Here is a 15,482-nt window from a genome sequence, read left to right on the forward strand (position 1 = left end):
ATGCTATTTTAGTGAATAAGTATAGGAAAAGTTGATGAAATCTATCAAATTCAATACAAAATAAACCATAAAATTGTGTTTATCAATGACTCGCAATCAAAGTTTAATAAAGATTATCACAAAATAAATCAATAAAAATCGGAAGTTTTATGCCCTGAGTTGTTCTCCCAGGAATTGTAGTAAGGTGTGCACATCATTGGCTATGAGAAATCGGAGGTGAGATAGCAATTGACATAAAAATTAAATAGCAAGAAAGTAAATGACAATTAACTAATAAAGTAAAGGAAATTCAAATGCTAAAAAGGTCTTGGTAAGGGTTAAGAGTCAAGGTTTTCTATCCTAGTCATTGACCACAAACATAACAATTATGAAGAGTTAATCCCACTTAGTCAACCCTAACATCGAGGATAAGTCAAATAGGCATAATTGATCTCAATCCATAAATCCTAGCTAACTCACTAATTAACTTAGTGAAAGACTAGTGTTAGTGAAAACCAAATCAACTAATAACCCTAAATCACCAATCAATATTGGACATCAATGACTCCAGGTCACGTAAATCCTCAATCCCAAGCCAAGAGTGTGAAAAACTACACTAAAACTAAAAGAGGCATTTTATCAAACACTTGGCATGCATAAAAGAAAAAGCATGGTAAATTACAATAACAATAAAATCTAAAACTACCAATTGCAAGAAAATAATAACAATAACTCAAAAAAGTATCAAGGAAACATAAAAGATCAAATTGCATTAAATGGAATCAAAATTAACAAGAGTTTATGAACATAAAAGCAACAAAATAGAGGAAATTAACAAGTAAACTAAGAGAACTAAGATGCTAGAACAAGAAATTATAAATGAAACTAAATCAAGGCAAGATCAAAACCTAAATCTATAGAGAGAACTAAATCTAAAACTCTAAATTCTAGAGAGAAGCTCTCTCTAGAAATCTAACCTAAAAAATAACAAAAACCTATCCTAATTGCTCTACCCTTTATCCTCTTTGACTTTGGCTTGAAATACTTCAGAAATGAGTTGGATTGGGCCCAAGAAAGCCCTGAAATCGCGACCCACGTGTTCACTTAAGTGAACTCACGTGCTGCCAGTCGTGCATAGGCATGAGGCATGCGTATGCACAACTTGATATTCACCCTTAAATGCTCCAAACTCCATTTCTTCATGAATTTTCCACCTTTGCATGCCTTTTCCTCACTTCTTCAATGCATACTTGCCTTCTAAGCTTGAAATTCCTTCAACAAACACATCAAGACATCGAATGGGATTAAAGTGAATTAAATTAAACAAATTAAGAGTCTAAAGAGCATGCTTCTAATCTTAAGCACAATTTAGAAGGAATTCACAAAATCATGCTATTTCAATGAGTAAATGCAGGATAAATTAATAAAATCCACTCATTTCAATAGAAAATAAACCATCAAATTATGGTTTATCACCGTCTCCCCCATTTTGAATTTCACATACTCTCTCTTCATCTCCACCCTATCTCTCTCTCATCACCGCCACCACCTCAATTCTCTACCTCCTTCCGTTGCCGCCAAGGGAGCCACCGTCGCCACCCTTGTCCGTCGCCATCATCATCCCTTTACAGATACCCCTCTTTATTCTCCTTCTTTCCTTGCCTCTCTCTCTCGTTCGCCGTCACCACTATCTACCGTCCCCACCATCTGCCACCACAGCAACTTCGGTGACCACCACTGCAACATCCATGTGTTCCCTTATTTCTTGCTCTGTTCTTCATTCCAGGTTCTTGAACAACTCTTTTCCAATTTTTTTAATTGTAGTTTAATGTAGTTTAGGTTTGAGTAGAATTTCAATATTAATTATGAATCAGTTTCGAAGTTAGTTTAGTTTAGTTTTTTACTTTTAGTGGATTTAGGTTGATTAAGTTAGGTTAGATTTAATACATTAGATTTGAAATAGTTGAAGTGTTTGGAATTGTCTAATTGTGTTAATTGATTCGTTGATGACTATTTTACTGAGAAATTATTGTTGAGATTGTTAGATAATTTTTTAATTTTAGTTTAATTTAGTTTAGGATTGAGTAGAATTAGAATTTTAATTTTAAATCAGTTTTAAAATTAGTTCAGTTTAGTTTTCTAATATTAGTGTATTTAGGTTGATTAAGTTATGTTTGATTCAATACATTAGATTTTGAATGCTTGAAGTATTTGGAATTGTCTAATGGTGTTAATTGTTGCGTTGATGACCGTTTTGCTGAGAAATTGTTTATAAGATTGTTAGATAATTTTTTTATTTTAGTTTAATTTAGTTTAGGTTTGATTAATATTAGAATTTTACTTTTGAATCAATTTCAAAGTTAGTTCAGTTTAGTTTTCTAACTTAGTGTATTAAGGTTGATTAAGTTATGTTTGACTCGCCACATTAGATTTTGAATGCTTGAAGTGTTTGAAATCATCTAATTGTGTTCATTGCTATGTTGTTGACTATTTTGCTAAGAAATTGTTGCTGAGATTGTTTGATAATTTGAAATATGCAGACATGACGACAGGAAGAGGTGCTGCGGATTAGGGCATCAAGCTACTGGTCGTGGTCGTAGCCATGGTCGAGGTAGAGGGAGGTTTCGTCTGGTACTCCCAGGACTTTTAGATCCTCTCCCTTTACTCTAACCACTCCGATCACGCCACAGGTTGCAGGTTCAGCAGACCAACCGTTCATCATGGTCCCTAACCCCAACTATGTACCTCTGTCTACGGCAAGGACGCAGCCTCCTACCACTCAGCAACTTGCATCAACGGCAACTCAGCCTCCAGCGACGGATGGCACTGTGACCCCAGAGTCTAGCCACAAAATGAGGCAGAAGCTGATGTCCCTCCACCACCTTCTGTTGTACGGTTGCGCATTTGGCCTGATGGCAACACGGGGTAAGTATGACGTTCAATGCTCACAAATTTTTTTTATGGTTATCGCTAAAAGTGCCTGAATTGTTTCTAGTTTAGTTGATTTACGTTAGAATGCTAGTTATTGTTTTCTAGTTTTAATGATTATGGTTCCTATTATTGTTGAAAGTTCCTGAAAATTGATTCCTATTTAGTGGATTTAGGTTGATTTGAAATGTTGGTTAATGATTTATAATTTTACTGATTATGATTCCTGTTATTGCTGAAAGTTCCTGAAAAATGATTTCTGTTTAGTGGATTTAGGTTAATTTGGAATGTTGGTTAATGATTTCTACTTTTACTGATTATGATTCCTGTTATTGCTAAAAGTTCTTGAAAATTGATTCCTATTTAGTGGATTTAGATTGATTTGGGTGGATTCAGGTTTATTCTTGATTGTGGGTGATAAACCACTATTTTATGGTTTATTTTTTATTGAATTAAGTGGATTTTATCCATTATTCTCACACTTATTCATATAATTCGCATGTTTTACATTTTCCTTCCTAATTTTGTGCTATGATTGAAAACATGTTTCTTTGGCCTTAAATTTTCTAATTTTAATCCTCTCTTATTACCATTCGATGTCGTGATATGTGTGTTAAGTGATTTCAGGTTTTCTACGGCAGGAATGGCTTAGAGGATGGAAATGAAGCATGCAAAAGTGGAAGGAACACCAGAAATTGAGAATTTCAAAAGCTGGTAGCGACGCGTACGCATGGGCGACGCGTACGCATGACTGGTGGAGCAGACATACGATGCGCACGCGTAGCTGACGCCTATGCGTGGCCAGTGCTAAATTCAAGTGACGCGTACGTGTGACAGAGCGTCACGTGCTGCATTAAATAGAAGACGCTAGGGGCAATTTCTGGGCTGCTTTTGGCCTAGTTTCAAGCCCGAAAGTGAAGATTAGAGGCTGTAGAATGGAGCTGGAAGGGAGGAATGAATCATTCACTTCTCATTCATTCATAATTTTAGGTTTTAGATGTAGGTTTCTAGAGAGAGAGGCTCTCCTCTCTCTCTAGGTTTAGGGTTTCTTCTTTCAATTTCTTCTTAGTTCAGGTTCGCAATCTTCCTTTAATTTAGTTCTCTTACTTTTATTTGTTTAAGCACTTTAGTTCATCTTCTTCTCTTGTTAATTTCCCTTTTTCGCCATTTTTATGTTTATGAGCTCTTGTTACGTTTGATTTCTTTTAATGAAATTTATGTTTTTCATGTTTATTGTTACTCTCTTTAATTGTTAGTCATTAATGCTTGCAATTGGTTGTTTAGATTTTATATTTCTTGTTAATTTTTTATGTTCTTATTTTATGCCTTCCAAGTATTTGATAACATGCTTGGTTGGATTTTAATTTAGATTTTTATGTTCTTGACTTGGATTGAATATTTAGAGACTCTTGAGTTATCAAAAGTCTTTTGTTGATTGGTAATTGAAGATTGCCGGTTAGCTTGAACATCACCAAAGCTAGTCTCTCTCTATGTGTTGACTAGGACTTGTGAACTCAAGTTAATTGTATGCACTTGACCTTTCTCCATTGGTTAGAGGATAACTAAGTGAAGGCAATTCACATTTACCATCACAATTGATGATGATAATAAAGATAGGACTTCTAATTCTCAATCCTTGCTAAGAGCTTTCTTAGTTATTAGTTTATTTTTCTCGCAATCTATATTTTCTTGTTCCTTATTTCAAAAACCCAAAAATATACTTTTCCATAACCAACAATAAACATACTTCCCTAAAATTCCTTGAGAGACGACCCGAGGTTTAAATACTTCGGTTAATTTTATTGGGTTTGTATTCGTGACAAACAATTTAAACGTTGATTGAGGTTTAATTGTCGGTTTAGAACTATACTTGCAACGCAATATTTTTGTGAAAATCTTTACCGACATTTTTTCTCTGTCAAGTTTTTGGCACGGTTGCCGGTGAATTGCAAATATGTGCCTTATTATTGGTTATTGTGAATATTGTGAATATGTTTGCCTTTTTATTTCTTTGTTAGTTGTTTCTAGTTCTAGGAGTTTATTTTCATTATTTCTTATTGGTTTTTGTTTTTATTTTCTCTTGCTACTATGAATTCTCATCCCTTTGGCTATGAGTTTGGTTCAAATTATGTTGTAGGGAATGAAAGCTACAATGAGAACATGCATCAAGGATGGGACAATCAAAGGTGGGAGGAGCCTAAAGCTTATGGACAACCCTCTTGGCAACAACCTCCACTAACATACTATGAGGAACAACCATTCCATGATGCATACCAAGACAATGGTTATGGTGGACCTCTTCGTGACAATCAACAACCACTACCATATACCTATGGACCCCCTCTTCAACATAGCTTTGAATCACCATACTCACAAGCCCCTTTCCACCATTCACCTCCATATGACCCTAACCCATATCCACCATACCAACCACCATATGAACCATATGAACCATACATAGAACCACCCACATTCTAACACAATTACTCCCAAGAACCACCACCTCAATATACACCATCTCTATATCCTTATCAAGAAGAACCACCTTCGTATTATGAGTCCTTTCTCCCAACAAATGAACCCTCTTATCCACCCCAAGCTCTTATAGATGATACCTTTAGTGTTATTCGTTAAGGACAACGAGAGCTTCAAACCACACTTACCTCTACTCTCACTGGTCTCACCTCTGCTCTCCAAGCTCTTATATCCCGTGTGGATCCACCCACTACCCCCAATACTCAACCCTCGAGCTCTAGTGTACAACCTTTTCACCCATATCCATCAATCCAAAAGCAATACGATCCCAATTATGCGAGTAACATGGAACAAGAGAGAAGGGATCGTCTTAGGGACTTAATGGATCGGATTCACGCATCCATACTTCAAGAGAAGCAAGAGAAGACCCAAAAGGTGGAGGTAGGAAAGACCCCTGAAGATGAGGGAATAGTTGAAGAATTAGGGGAGGTTGAACAAGAGGTGGAAGTCATCACGGAGGAGCTAGATTTCGTACTAGAGCAAGTGGAGAACACCAAAATTATTGAAGAAGAGGAAGTGGTTGAAGATTTAGGAGATGCGAAACCTCCTTGGGAATCTCAAGTCATAGAGCCTCTTTCCAAGACATTTGAATTTGATGTTGAAGAGGGTGTGCAACCTCCAAGGCATTTCACGGTCGAAAACTTTGAGGAGGTTGATCATGAGATGGATTCAATAATTGATGAGGTTTTATCTACAATTGAATCCTCTCCCATTGAACTTGAGGAAGAGGTTGATGTTGAAGAAGCTTGTCAAGAGGTGGAGATCATCAAAGAGGAACCCAAGAGAGTGAAGCATACATTGGTAGAGCCACCACTGGAGATGTAACACCCTAACTACCAAAGCTCACACTTCCGGCTGCGCAACTCTGATAGCTCGGACATTACGACAACACTTATAATATTTAATACTAAAATATGAGCCTGTTTAAAACTTTAGACCGCAATACCGCTCCCAAAATACTTTCGTTATACAACATACATCCGTACATACAATACACTTACAACAACTCACAAAGAGTACCTATATATATATATATATATATATATATATATATATATATATATATATATATATAATATTACAATCATTATCCAATGCAATTCCTATCCCTCTTACAGAAGTATAAAGACAAAGGCGAGGAAACAAAAATATACTAAAGCAATACAGAGTATCTCAACAACAACTAAATAAACTCTTCGTAACTTCTGCGCCCATATCCTGAAAGGGAAAAAATGTAGGGGGGTGAGAACATTATCCTCGAAAGGGTTCTCAGTAGAGGGTTTTTAGGAATTACTGTAATAGGATACGTGAAGATAAACCGTACCAGTGATTAATAACCGTCTTATGCCTCTTTTCAAAAACAACGGTTTACAATAAAAGTAAAGTCGGAAATATTTTCTGAAAGAGGAACCATTCAATTCTCAAAAACTCAAAAGCCTTTCAAAACGGTTTATCTATGTTGAAACAAAATAGCCTTTCATATTTTATTCCAAACCAGAAACACAAAACCGAAATCAACCATCGGTTCATCTCATTCCAACCACAGCCCTAGGCCCAAACAATCCAACCATCAACCAATCACCACAGTCCAACAGAGTCCCAGTAGCAAACACAAATAGGAAGATGCAAGCACAAACAAACAGTTATTGCAAGTAGAACAATTAGCAATTAATTACATAGGCAAACCAAGTATAATATGCACACCCAAACAATGTCACATAGATGCATATGATACATGCCTGTCCCTAGTGGCTGATGATATCATCTGTCGGTTATAGAGCCAACCCGACAAGTCCTGGTAGCTAACCATTGGACTGTCCCTCTGTCGCGCATCCCCAACTCGAGTTATACTCATCATAAACTTGATCATAATCATGATCCATATCCATCACCTTCACTGGTGAATATTTACGGGGGCGAGCTCATCCGGGACTTTCACAGTGCCCGGCCACACTTACGACATAGGGTCAGCAGAGTCTCAAGCCTCCACCTGGAACACGTGGTGGCTAGCCACTGCTTTTTCCCAGGGATCTCGTGCCTCTGATAGTGGAAGTGCAAATCACAATTATCAATAATTCAGCATATACATGCATTCATTCTCATCCATGGATCAACATCCATCTCAGCCATCCGGCTCACGGTTCAGTCCAGAACCAGCCAATATTCATAATCATACACAGCCATTCCGGCTCACGGTTCAATCCAGAACCAGCCAATATTCATAATCATACACAGCCATTCTGGCTCACAACAAAACAGCACTTCCACATTCAGCATCATCAATTCGTAAAATTGGCATTTAAGCCATAAATCACTTTTTCTCAAATCATTTCACTTTGAAATCAAGTTTCAACTCTTTTCAGCCTTGGCTTTTAGAAATCTCGTTTCTCAAATCATCTCAGGCTCATAAGCCAAATTTACTCAAAGTGAGTTCCCTTTTTAAAACAGAGCCACTCTCGGCATTCTCTTTCCAAAACTTCCAAAACCATGGCAAGTTAAGGATTTATTTCAAAGTATTCAGAATCACCCATCCAACAATGGGATTTTATAACCAAAAGTTTTCCGGCAGAGTCCCAAGTCTTTAGGGGAGAATAACATAACTCATTTCGCCAAATTCATATAAAATCATTAAAAACTTGGCTTTCCGATTTGAGTAATAAAATAGGATCTAAGCCAAACCGAGTCACGTAATCATTTACTTCTTTCAAAGCCGTTTCCTTTACTTAGGCAAAACCAACTTCAACCCCCATGATAAATTCTAGAACGTTTCAACTGTTCAAAATTGTTTTAGTCTTGCAAGAATTCAGAATTTAAAGAGTACTTAAAACATTTCTCAAAACATTTCAAAATGAAACTTGTCAATAGACATCCAGGTTCTTTCAAAGTCATTGAAACTCCTCTAATTGAAACCCTCAAGTCAAATTCAAAGGCATTGCCCTTGTCACATCTAAAAACAGCTTTAAAACATAAGTCTCATCTAAATAACTTCCTCCTGAAAGAGGTACAATGCCTTTCTTAAGAAGCAAGACTAAATCACAATTTCCTCTTTAATAATTCATTTCAAAAGCATGAATCATCCTTTTCTTGATAATTCAAATAAAATAGTAGAAGTCTTTAGCTCATCATTTTTCCAGACAACATTCAACAAAGACTGGGATTTTATAGACATTTCGGCAGTACCTCCCCTAAAACTTGGACTTTTGTCACCCGATTCGGGTCCCAACTAAACCGTTTCTCATTCCTTTTCAACAGCTCAAAACCAGAAATCAATTCAAAAGCAAGCTAAATGCCTCAGTGGCATATCTCAAGGAAACCATTTCAAAATTAACTCAATATCAACCGATTTAACTCATTCCCAAAGTTTAAAAGAATCAGTTCAGTGATAAATCATTTATCAAAACCAAATCAATTAAAGCAACCCAGGCTGAATTTCAAGAGTATTATATCTTTCACGTCATCAAAATAATTGACTCACTTCAAACCAATCCTCAACGGATTAAACTCATATTTCAAATCTTTAAAGAATCAACTCCCAAACATTACATTTCACAAAGCCGCACAACAATTCAGCCAAACAAACATTCATAAGCTTTCGAGACAATCAAATAATACATAAGGCCGATACAATCACCAAATACACATTTTCTCACATCAGTATCCATATGTAATAATTCCAATACATAAAGTATAGTTTTGGAAAGCACCCCTAGCTCAAAACGCAAATCCATAACCCAAAAGTCTCATAGAGTCCTTTCCGCCTCAACCCGAACTGACGACAACCAAAACCTCCGCTCCCAGTCACGTTCGCAATAACCATAGCAACACTAATCGCAACATACAATAATCAGGACTCGACCTCACGTTACCAAAACTCATATTCATTAACCAAACACATACGAATACTAACGCGAGGCATTTCTAAACATAAATTACTTACTGAACTAGCGAAATGAAGCAGCTGCGATTTCGAACAGGCCCGGCAACAGCTCCGGCAGTGGCCAGAAGCTCCAGTGGGTCAACTATAAAAACCACGCAGCGTTAAACCTTCTCGAAATCCAAAAAGGAAGAAACCTCAACTAAAATCCTTACCGGCAGAGTTTTCCGGCGACTAAGTTGCATTCTCCGGCGGCAGAGACGGCGAAGCAGCTCGGAACGGCCAACAGCAGTGGCGGGGCTAACCCAGCACCAACATCTACCATTATCACCACTTTCCTCTCCGGTCAGACCCAACTGCCGCAACTCAGCCGTAGCAACGATAAAACGGCAGCAAAAGGATCAGCCTCAACCCGCGATGGTGGCTCTCCGGCGCGACACCAGCCACAACAGGAATGGCGGCGGTGAGATCCCAACAGCGACGAGTTTCCCGGCGACAGAACAAGCAGGACTGGCGATGGCAAAGAGGCCCGGCGACGGGGACCCAGGCGGCGATGGTCTCCCTTGTCGCGCTCTCCCTCTTTCTGCTGTGCAAACTCCCATCTCCCTCTCTCTTCATGCTCGCCGGCAGAGGCAAGATGGCGGCGTCTCAGCAAGGATGAGCTCCTCTGGTTCGGTGACAGAGGCGCAGCTCAGGCTCCAAGGACCGGTTGGCAATGGCAGCGACGGTAGGACGCGTTGGCACGGCGGCGAGGCGACGGCAACGCGGTGAGTTTCCTTCCGCCTCTCCTCAACCGAAACTCAATCTCCCTCTCCTTCTCTGCCTCAGTTCCTTTCTCTCATGGAAATAGGAAGCCGTGCGTGTTTCGATCTGTTGGGGAAAGGGGGGAAGATTTGCTGCTGTTGCTGAGTGTATTGGTTTGAGGAAAGGAGAAGTGTTGCTGCTGCTGTTAGAAGAGACGGGAAACATTGTGGATGTGCTGAGGGAAACATTGCTGCTGCTGCGCATCGAATTGGAGAAAGGGGGAAAGAGTGTGTTGCTAATGGGGGAACTGGGTAACCGGGTTAGGGTTTTAGGGTTGCATTTTGAAAATTAGGGTTAAGGGCATTATGGTAATTTCACATAAAATTGGGAATAATATAGTAATTGAAACCCAATGTAAATCCAATACTAATTGTATATGGAAAAATACTATTTGCTCATCAATTTTACAAATTATTTTCAATAAATGCCCAAATCTAAAAATTAGAAATAATATAATTAATTTCTCTATTTTCCAAAATAGCAGCATTAATATTTAAAATATTAATTATTTAATCCAAATCATATAGAAATCCTTATTATTTCACAACTACCAACTTTATAATTTGAATATAGAAAATAATCCAATAATTGTAAAATTGGATAATAATCTCAATTTATTTCAAATTCAATAAATCGAAACTTGCTCTAATTTTCTTTAATAGAGAAATTTCCGAAATTAAAGCAACAGAAACACTAAATTTGAAATTAGCTAATGATAGCCCCTTTTCAAAGATTTTGGGTCTTACAGGAGACACCTCTCCCGAAGACATCACCATCCGTCCTATCATTCAAGGGGGTAAATCTCTACTCCTTAAGCTTTAATTTCTCGCTTGCATATGGTTTGCTTGAGACGGATGGACAACTTAGAGCTCTTTGTGATTTTAAAAGTAAAAGGGGGATTGTTAGTGGTTGGTAACACAATCCTAGGTTCATTATGGTTGGATGTTCAAGGTCTAAGTGCAATGGTTGGTATAGTTCTCAATTGATTGGGTCTAGGAAGTTGTTGGGATGCCTCAGTGAGAATTCGAATTACTTGCCACCCGGTTGGAACAATGATGATCAACTTAAAGAAGGGTGTAGAAATAAGATTTGGGATCCCGGCATACAAGAGGATCAACTTTGGGAGCTCAAAGCTTGTGAAGAACTTCATCAAGGCTTGGTGAATTCACTTGGAAATGTTGGAGCTTACTCGAAGTCCAAGCATTGGTAGAAGTTTCAAGATGAGTTCAAGCATAAGCCACCATGACAAGGAGCTCACCAAATGTCCAACTTAAGGACTTTAACTAAAAGTGTTAGGTGGGAAACACCCCACCATGGTAAATTCTTCCTATTTTCTCTTTTATTTATATTGGTAATAAGTGAATTTTCAATTTTAGTTGGGTTTATTTAGTCTATGTTATGGTTTCACTTGTTTAATGATGTTTAGCATTACTCTGGTAGCTTGTTAGTTTCTTATAATAATAAAAAAAAGAGGCTGTCACGCGTGCGCGTGACCGACGCGTACGCGTCGACGCCTAAATTTGGTTTGTGCCCAAACCGTGCTGGAACGGCGCGACAGCTCGACCTGGACAGAGAGTTGTGCCAGGACCGCGCTGGTGGGGTGCTAGGCGCATAGCCAACCCCACGCGTGTGCATCACTAACGCGTAGGCGTCATTTGCGTTTTTTACCATGCACGCATAGGCGTCGACGACGCGTGCACGTCAACTCAAAACTTTGATTGTCCAGTACTACAAACAGAGAGTTGGGTTGCCACTATGCGAGTGTTGTGCGTGGAGCACAATTCATATCCAGGCATACGTGTGACTGACGCATACACGTCACTTCCTTATTCTACAACCCACGCGTACACATGGGCGACGCTTACGCGTCGCGTCATCTTTTACTTTCTTCATCTTTCTTCTCTCCTTTCTTCTTCTTTCTTCTCTCGTTCTTCTTTCTTTCTACCTTTCTTTTTCTTCATTCCTTTCCCTTCTCATCTTTATTCTCCCTCATTTATTACATTTGTATACTTTCATTTATTGCATTTTAACTTTGTTGCACGTTCTTATTTTCTTCTCTAAGTTTGATATTATACTATTGGTGTTGAATTTTCTTACTCAACTATTGAATATTTCTTGCATTGTTTTGGTGCTTAGTGACTTGTTTTATATTGTTGGGTATTATTATTCATAGGTCAATGCTAATCTTTTATGATACTTGTATTCCTTGTGCATTGATATGAACTTATATTGCCTTTCATGACCCACTCTCTCTCCCTCATTGTTGCAATTCTTGCACTATCGATATGCCATTTCCCTATATTATTTTCTTACTTGCATGTTGTAGCTACCGTGTAGTTGAGAACCTCATTATTATTTGGCATTAGCCCACCCATATTTTATTTGTTTGCATATCTTTATTTGTGGGTCATTCTTCTTCCTTTTCCCTTTCTTTCAAGATGGTCACCAAGAAGGAAAATGAAAAACTTCTAAATGGGGTGGACAAACAAGTTCCTGTGCACCATCTTTTGAGGAAATGCATCAGTTGTAGCCACCCGTCCACTTGCACATCTTTGCATGCACCGAGGACGGTGCAATCTTTAAGTGTGGAGAGGCCGATATCGACTTTCACGGGTAACAATTCCTTTTCTCAACACAAATTCTTAATTTTCTTTGTTAGTAATTGTTGCATTGCATAATAGATTGCATGTGTAATTAATTGTTTGCATTTATGTACTACTCGGTTGAAGTAATGATTTTCTTTTCAAGAAACTATTTTATAGCATTTCACTAATTTGAATTAAAATTTTTGTTGAACTTGCTTGAAGAAATTTATATTTGAAACATGGTTTTAGAGCTCGAACACACAAAACCAGTGAGATTTTGGACCTATTTGATTGGTTGCATTTTATCAACCAATACTTTGTTTTGGTGTGTGTTGTTTTCTCTAAAATTGTGATCTTTTTCTTACTTAATTCTATATTTCTATTGTTTGATGTATGCATACACTTACGTGATTAAGGCCCTTGTTTCACTAAACTTACATACCCATATAGCCTTACCCTTTCATTATCCTTTGCAAACCAATGTTGAGCCTATTTTACTCCATTTGTTCTTTACTTTAGCACATCGTTAACTCTAAGCGAAAAACAATAATGTCCTTAATTTGAATCTTTGGTTAGCTTAGACTAGTGAGAGTGCTCATGATTTAAATGTGGGAAAGTTGGGTTTGGGAATTGAGTATGTTAGACTTTTTTGTGAAAATGTGAAAAGAATGTTGAGGACATATTCTTGCATTCAATACCTTACTCATATGCATTGAGAAAAACAAAAGAAAAAAAAATAAAAAGAAAAAAAGAGAAGAAAAGAAAAGAAAAAGAGCAAATAATAAAAGGGGACAAAATGCCTCCAAAGTACATGGTGGTAGCAATGCATATGTATTGCACTCAAATTTAGAATGTATGAATATGTGGCAAAACATAGTTAATGGGTAGTTAGATTTTATATTCTGATTACATGGATTGTCTAAAGTTAGGTGAGAAGTTTAGGTTAATCAAGGATTCAGATTTTTTGTCCACTTGACCAAATACAGTCCTACCTTGACCCTAACCCCATTACAACCCTTGAAAAGACCTCTTGATATGTGTATTTGTGCATTAATTTTTTGTTGATTGGTAGAAGAAGAGCAAGCCTTAGAAAGCAAGATTAGTAGAGAATTGAGAGAATCGAACTTTAAACACTTGAATGATTAAAGTGTATACACTTCCGGTGAGGGTTCGATGCTCGATTCTTTATTCCCAGCTTTCACGAGCTTTCTTCTTGCAAGTCTATTTGTACTCCATTTTATGATTTGAATTAGTGAGATCCAGTTCATATTTGTTTTTGGAAGGTTGATTTACTTTTAACTCGGTAGGAAAAAGCATTTTTCATTTAGTTGTATTCATATAGATAGGTTGCATTTCATAAATTCTACCATTCTTCTTCACCTCCTTTATAGCTTTTCTTGAGGTTAGCATGAGGACATGCTAATATTTAAGTGTGGGGAGATTGATAAACCACTATTTTATGGTTTATTTTATATTGAATTGAGTAGATTTTATCCATTATTCTCACACTTATACATATAATTTGCATGTTTTACATTTTCCTTCCTAATTTTGTGCTATAATTGAAAACATGCTTCTTTGGCCTTAAATTTGCTAATTTTAATCCTATCTTATTACCATTCGATGCCGTGATATGTGTGTTAAGTGATTTCAGGTTTTCTAGGGCAGGAATGGCTTAAAGGATGGAAAGGAAGCATGCAAAAGTGGAAGGAACACCAGAAATTGAGAATTTCAGAAGCTGGTAGCGACGCGTACGCGTGATTGGTGGAGCAGACATACGACGCACACGCGTAGCTGACACCTACGCATGGCCAGTGCCGAATTCAAGCAACACGTACGCGTGGCTGACGCGTACGCGTGACAGAGGGTCACGTGCTACTTTAAACAAAAGACGCTGGGGGCAATTTTTGGGCTGCTTTTGGCCCAATTTCAAGCCCGAAAGTGAAGATTAAAGGCTGCAGAGTGGAGCTGGAATGGAGGAATGAATCATTCACTTCTCATTCATTCACAATTTTAGGTTTTAGATGTAGGTTTCTAGAGAGAGAGGCTCTCTCCTCTCTCTAGGTTTAGGGTTTCTTCTTTCAATTTCTTCTTAGGTTCAGATTCAATCTTCCTTTAATTTAGTTTTCTCTTACTTTTATTTGTTTAAGCACTTTAGTTCATCTTCTTCTCTTGTTAATTTCCCTTTTTTGTCATTTTTATGTTTATGAGCTCTTGTTACATTTGATTTCTTTTAATGCAATTTATGTTTTTCATGTTTATTGTTACGCTCTTCAATTGTTAGTCATTGATGCTTGCAATTGGTTTTTTAGATTTAATATTCCTTGTAAATTTTCTATATTCTTATTTTATGCCTTCCAAGTGTTTGATAAAATGCTTGGTTGGATTTTAATTTAGATTTTTTATGTTCTTGACTTGGATTGATTATTTAGAGACTCTTGAGTTATCAAAAGTCTTTTGTTGATTGGTGATTGAAGATTGCCGGTTAGCTTGAACTTCACCAAAGCTAGTCTCTCTTTATGAGTTGACTAGGACTTGTGAACTCAAGTTAATTATATGCACTTGACCTTTCTCCATTGGTTAGAGGATAACTAAGTGAAGGAAATTCACATTTACCATCACACTTGATGATGATAATAAGGATAGGACTTCCAATTCTCAATCCTTGATAAGAGCTTTCTTAGTTATTAATTTATTTTTCTCGCAATCTATATTTTCTTGTTCCTTATTTCAAAAACCCAAAAATATACTTTCCCATAACCAATAATAAACATACT

The sequence above is a fragment of the Arachis hypogaea genome, chromosome 17 (genome assembly GCF_003086295.3).
Source record: "Arachis hypogaea cultivar Tifrunner chromosome 17, arahy.Tifrunner.gnm2.J5K5, whole genome shotgun sequence".
In the NCBI taxonomy this organism is placed as follows: domain Eukaryota; kingdom Viridiplantae; phylum Streptophyta; class Magnoliopsida; order Fabales; family Fabaceae; genus Arachis; species Arachis hypogaea.